The 6223-nt window shown below is 39.3% G+C and overlaps 1 long non-coding RNA gene across 2 annotated transcripts in view; it reads left to right on the forward strand.

The window, feature by feature from the left end:
- Positions 1-6223, forward strand: part of LOC308561316 — a 110800-nt gene that overhangs the window by 85800 nt on the left and 18777 nt on the right. For both annotated transcript variants that reach the window (XR_013999457.1, XR_013999458.1), the window contains 2 exons: positions 839-927; positions 3341-3518. This is a non-coding gene — a long non-coding RNA (uncharacterized lncRNA). The remainder of the gene's footprint in view (positions 1-838; positions 928-3340; positions 3519-6223) is intronic.

Here is a 6223-nt window from a genome sequence, read left to right on the forward strand (position 1 = left end):
CCTTGGCCAAGGACGTGTAGCTCTGCCTATGCTTGTAGTTCAGAAGGGCAAAGTTCTGTACAACAAGAGTGTTTGGTGATATTTATGTGCCAAGAAATATTCTGGGGTTCAACCACTGCTTCAATGCAGAGTAATTATTCATTTATTCACTCATCCAACATATGTGTTGTACTGAGGGCCAAACACGTGGCAGGCATTGTTGTTGGCCTTGGGAATGCGGCAGTGACCAAAACAGACACAGTTCTCTGCCCATATGGATCTTGTACGCTTGCTGGGGACAAACAGGCAATAAACCAAATGTGTGTGTGTGTGTGTGTGTGTGCGCGCGTGTGTGTGTAAACACTGTGGAGAATAAAACTAGAATCAGGCTAGAGAATTATGGGAATGATGAGATTGTGCATTAAAACCAGGTGGCCAGGAAAGAGCTCATTGACTTGGAGGAGGTGGAAGGGTGGGGTGCAGCTGCCCAGGAGAGGAGCATCCCAGGCAGATGAACACAAAGCACACAGGCTCTGCGGGGCCAACACATCTGACATGCCTGGGGAATAGGGAGGAATTCGTTTGGCTGGAGCAGAGCAAGTGAGTGAAGTGCATCATGAGGTCCAAGAGAGCGCAGGGTGGAGGAGGGGTCTGGTCATCTACAGCCTGGTAGGCTATTGTAATTATTTGGCTTTTACTTAGTGTGAAATGAGAAATCTTTGTAATGTTGATTAGAAAAGTAACAAGATCTCTTTTTATGTTTTTTGGGTTGTTTTTTTTTTTATTGTTCAAAATATTACAGATGTCCCCTTTTCTCTCCATTGGCCCCTTCCACCCCCTTCTTTTTCTGTTTTAACAGGGCGAGTCGGGCTGTTGTCTTGTAAACAGCCTGAAGAGAGATGGGGCAGAAGCCTGGAGATGAATTAGAAAGCCGTGACAATAATCCAGGTGAGAGACGATTGTGACTTGGACAAGACTTTTAGTGCACAGGTGGTGAGACGTGGTCAGGCTCTGTATGTATTTTGAAAGAAGTGCGACAGCATCTGCTAAAAGACTGGATTTTAAAAATGTGAGAGACATCAAGGATGACGTCAGGTTTGGGGCCTGAGCCACGGGGAGGTGAAGGTGCCATCCACTGAGATGGGAGAGGCCTTGGGGGAAGCAGAGCTCTCTGTTTGGAGCAGGTCAGGTTGAGATGGGGATGGACTTAGGGAAGATGTTCCTGTCGGAGATGTAAGTATGGTAATTATCCACACGTGGTGGTATTTGAAGCCATGAGGTTGGATGAGACTAACAAAGGTAAGCATCTAGGTAGAAAAGAGAGGTGAGAAGAAAAACGTTCTGGGCTCTCCAATGGGAGGAGATCAGGGATTTGAAGCAATCAGGAAACTGAGAAGTAAGGATGTGGGAAGGATGTTGAGATCACCAAGAATTAAGGCAGGAAGGGTGTTGGAGAGTTCAATAGTGCCTAAATAGTGAGTGAGCTGAAGTAGCCAAGGTATAAACCATCCGAAGTTTTGTTTATTATGCAATCAAGTAGAATGACTCCACTGATATCAAACCCAACTGATTTTTATTCTACAATTGTGTCGACTATTGACTTCTATTAACTATCCTTTAGTGCCACCTGCTGGACACAGACCAAAGCAAATAACTATAGAAAGATGAGGCCTCCAAGGAAAGTCCTTGTGATTTTCACAAATTTCATGGAGGGTGGAAAAAAAATAGAAAAGTTCGTTAGTGCACCATGATTAATTAGATGGTCACTTTGGAATGTCACCAGGTGTAATCAGTTTCACACATCTTGGCTTCTGAAATATCTAGGGAAGAAATAGAAGAAAAAGGAAGTTGTGGGAGGGAAGCAGAATTTGGGGAAGACTAAAAATAGGCACATAAAGGGAAAAGAGACAAGGAAGCAGGAATGAGACAGAGAATTGTCTGATTATTCTATAATTTGTCTTTTGGGGAATATACTACCTATTTTGCTATTTTTTTCATGTGTACACGTGTTTCCCTTCCTCCAATAGGTTAAAGTTTTCTGTAATCAGGAATCCCATCTTAAACACTGCTTGCAGCATGCCCACCTCACCTGTGTCTAGTACAAGGCCAGGCAAAGAATAGGTGCTTAATATTTACCACAGACTGGAGAACAAAGGAGCGATCAAAAGTAAAGATGTTGTAGAACAATGTGAATATACTTAACTGAACAATTAAAAAGGTTAAGATGGTAAACTTTACGTTATGTGTTTTTCTAATCACAATTAAAAATAAAAAATAATTTTTAAAAGGCAGCATGAAGGATCCTCCTGGTGATGGAAATAGCCTTTATCTGACCGATATCAATACCCTGGTTGTACTACAGTGTTGCAAGATGTTACCGCTGAGGAAAACAGGGTAAAAGCCCATAAAATTCCTGAATTCAAAAAAGAAAGGCACTCATAAAGCACATGTCACTACCTAAAGAAAAAGAAATCAGATGGGCATTGGACTTTTTTCATAAGTAACACGAGAAGCTAAAAGATAGTAGAACCAAACCTACAGATTTGTGAAAGAAAAGAACTGTAAGCCACAGTCTTATACCCAACCAAGATATCCCGTCTCACATGTCCAAAACATTTGAAGGTATGCATAAATTCAGACATTATATCACTTAAGTGGCCCTAAAAGAGGAATTTTCTCAAGGAAACACTCTAACAAAACCACAAACCCAGACAGACTACAATAATTAGGACAAGATGAAGATGACAGGAAACAGCCATGAGCAGAACTGGAAATGGCTACATCTGTAATATATCTACATCTTTCTACCCAAATGAGTAAGGGTGGACTGTCAGGGAATTTGTATGTAAGCGCAAATGTGGACTCTTGAAATAAGAGCATGCTTTATAGATCATTGATCAATATCAAATCAGAATTATCTGATTTAATCATAAATTATCTCAGAAAAAATGGGAATTGGAGAGAGTAGTAACTAAAATCATTCTAAAATGTTTGACTTAAGACCAGGTAAAAAAGGAGAAAAAACATATTGAAAAATATTAACTGAGTCAGTGAAAAATATTCCCTGATATGGAGGCGATGTGCAATGTAGCGGAGAAACAGTTAGTGAGCAGCCACCTCTGAGAGGGCTCCAGCTGGCTGGTGGCTGGGAGGTTCCAGGGCGCATTGTGAGGATCCGGGTGACTTGGGGAACCCAGGCTCTCCCTCCTCTCCCCGTTGTCTGCACTTGCCTAGGGGAGTGCTGCTTATGCAGGCCCTGAAGTGCTCCTTGATTGCATGAAATAGCAGGTTTTTATCAGGGCGAGTGACATGAACTTGCCAGTAATTGGGCCATATTTAATCTACCATTTTTATATTACAGAGACTGGAGTGCAATATTTTAGTCAAGCCAGAATCCAAGGCCATCTGCCACCGACATCGCTTTTTCCCTTTGCTGTACTGTATGTTACACGGGAGCTGTTAGTCTTTCTAGCAACTGTTCTGCAGGCCAGCAGTTGTTCACCTTGGGCCGAGGCCTGCAGTGCAAATGAGTTTGTCTGGTGAGTGCTTGTTTGTTTGTTTGTTTTTCTGTTGTGAATTTCCAGCACTCAAGCTGCACAGATTTCAACAAGTTTGGAAAGACAAAAAAATAAGCAGTCCTTCCTTGGAGAATTAAACAAATGGTTCCAAGTAGTCAAGCAGTCACTCACTGTCACAATATTTCTGTGAAAATAGCAGTTCCCTGCATTGTCAAATTCTCACAATGGTAGATGCGATACAAAATGAAACTTTCCATTTACAGAATTTATGAGATGAAATTTAAGACTAATTTAATAAGCTAGCATTTGTATGTTGACTATAGAATTATTTATAACAACATAATGTTGATAAATTGACAATAATAAAACCTCCAACAGGGATTGGTTAAATAAACAAAGCATCCTCCAACTTTTTTTAGAATTGCAAATCCTCTTAGATGGTTCTAAAGTGTTTTTAGCAATTTTGAAAAGCATGTGAGAAAGATTTGATTTAAATAAAAAACATTTTAAAATATTTGATGGATATAGTGAAGATTTTGTTATAAAATTTCTTTAAATACAATAGATGCAGTCAGGCCTGGGAGGTCATTAGTTAATTAAAAATAGTCAAGTATATCGGGAGTCTTAAGAAACAATGCATAAATACCCTAAATATTTTATTTTAACTGAAAACATTTACATATACTTTCATTTGAATATACTTTGATATAATACCAAGGAATGATCAAAATTCTTACCTAAACTACATTCAACAGTTGTCTTAGTTTCCTTTAGTTGGAGGGTGAAACTTGTACATTTTATGTGTAAAACTTTCAAAGATTTAAAAAATAATCTTGTTTATTCCTTTACAGATCACTTTTTTAAAAAGCTATTCAAAATTAAATATAGTAGCCAGTATAAATGGTATTAATAGGTTTTGGAATAAACAGAACTGACTCTTGGTAAACTTCAACTGGCCCCCTGGGGGGCAGGGGAACTTGGGCCTGGGAAACCTGGCAGCTTTCTGGGGGCATGCCCGCAGAGTGAAGGCCAAGCAGAGGGCACCCCTGAGTGTGCCTCAGAACCACCTGCAGGCCTTGCTAAAGCCTCGATCCGTGGGCCCACAGTCTGATCGAGAAGGTCTGGGGTGGGGTCTGAGAACTTGTGCTTATTACAAGTTCCTGGGTGATGCTGATTTTGCTGGTGGGGGGCCACGCTCTGAAAACCATCAGCAGAGACCCATCCCACAAATTAGTAAATGAAGTCTGGTTAAGTGCTAATCCTCTGTATGGTTGGTCTTGCTCCCATTTAACAAATAAACACTTCTGTTTAAGTTAAATTGTTATGCATTTCTAAATGGTATATTGTGTTTGGTTTAAGGATTGAATTGTATTACAGAGAGAGGAAATTTATGTATTAATTACTAGGAATTAAATTACTGCTTTCACAGCCTCGGTGTTTAGAATGACTGCATTTTGTGCTTAAAATAGGAGATCACTTTATTTTTCTGAATATAATTTCTTATGTTTTTAAATTTGTTTCTAAATGACAGAAAATGTTTCAGACCCTCAACTGCAAACACTTTTCTGTCAAGAACACTTTGCAAATGTGGTTAGCTTTTATTTCTGATCAATAAGAGACCAAGTCGGACATAAGATAGAACTATCAGTGTAATAAGGTGGGATCTCAAGTGTGAGGAGATGAATTCCACTTCTTGAATGAGAGAAGAGTCTGCTGGTGGACCTGAAGAGTGTTTGCCTCTGACCTCCAAAGTTCATTTAAACTAACGATCTGTCATGGTTTTAAAAACAGAAATAGAAATGTGAGCTCTGACTGTCTGTAACTATGGGAACTCCCTAGAAACACACTAGGGAAACTGAGCAATGTTATATCATTACACCCTGGAAGTAGATTTGCTTACGTGGGAAGATACATTGTTGAGTGAAAAAAGCTAGTTACAAAACAGGTTGGGTAGTATGAGTCCGTTTTTGTGAGGGAAGAGTGTTGAAGTACTCATAACAAAATGTTCCAGCAGTTATCTTGGTGGGGGGGATACTGCTGGATTCCTGGTTGTTGATTTTTTGCTTGTTTTTCAGTATTGCCTATTACGTATTAGTTATGAATTTACAAAAAGGGGCAGCTATTATTTTTTAAAAGCAAACGCAAGTGACACAGAAAGACCATAACTGTCATTTCCCGCAGCTTATTTAAAAATAATGCCCTTATTTACCTGCCGGAGACATAAATTCCACCGTTCTAAAAGAAAGCGCTGCGTAGGCAGGTTATGTGGGTGCAAAGTGATGTATCTGCTGACACACCATAGCATTACACATCTTTAGAATGCAGCCTTTCTCGTACAATTACTTCTTCAGATGGTAGCTATTTACTGGTGATGGAATAACAAACAGAAATAAGCACAGTCATAAATTCCTGGTGGCCACTATAGCAGCACTTCCTGATAAATTCTATTTATGTCCCTGTGATGGCAAAATTACTCTGCTAACATAAGAATCTTACAATGTGTATTATTTTTAATATATGTGAAATATTTAAAAATATAACTTCTAAATATTATTGTAAATATAAATAAGTTATCCATAAGATTCCCCCCTGCCAAAAAACAACCTGGAGGATTTGTTATATATCAAATAGTCTTCTATTCTCATTGCCATCTTTCATGAGAAAATCTATACAGGCATTTTTCAGTTGCCCCGATTAAAATGTTTGTAGAGACATTTACCCAATCT

Source organism: Miniopterus schreibersii (genome assembly GCF_964146895.1).
Source record: "Miniopterus schreibersii genome assembly, chromosome: 8".
NCBI classification, from domain to species: Eukaryota; Metazoa; Chordata; class Mammalia; order Chiroptera; family Miniopteridae; genus Miniopterus; species Miniopterus schreibersii.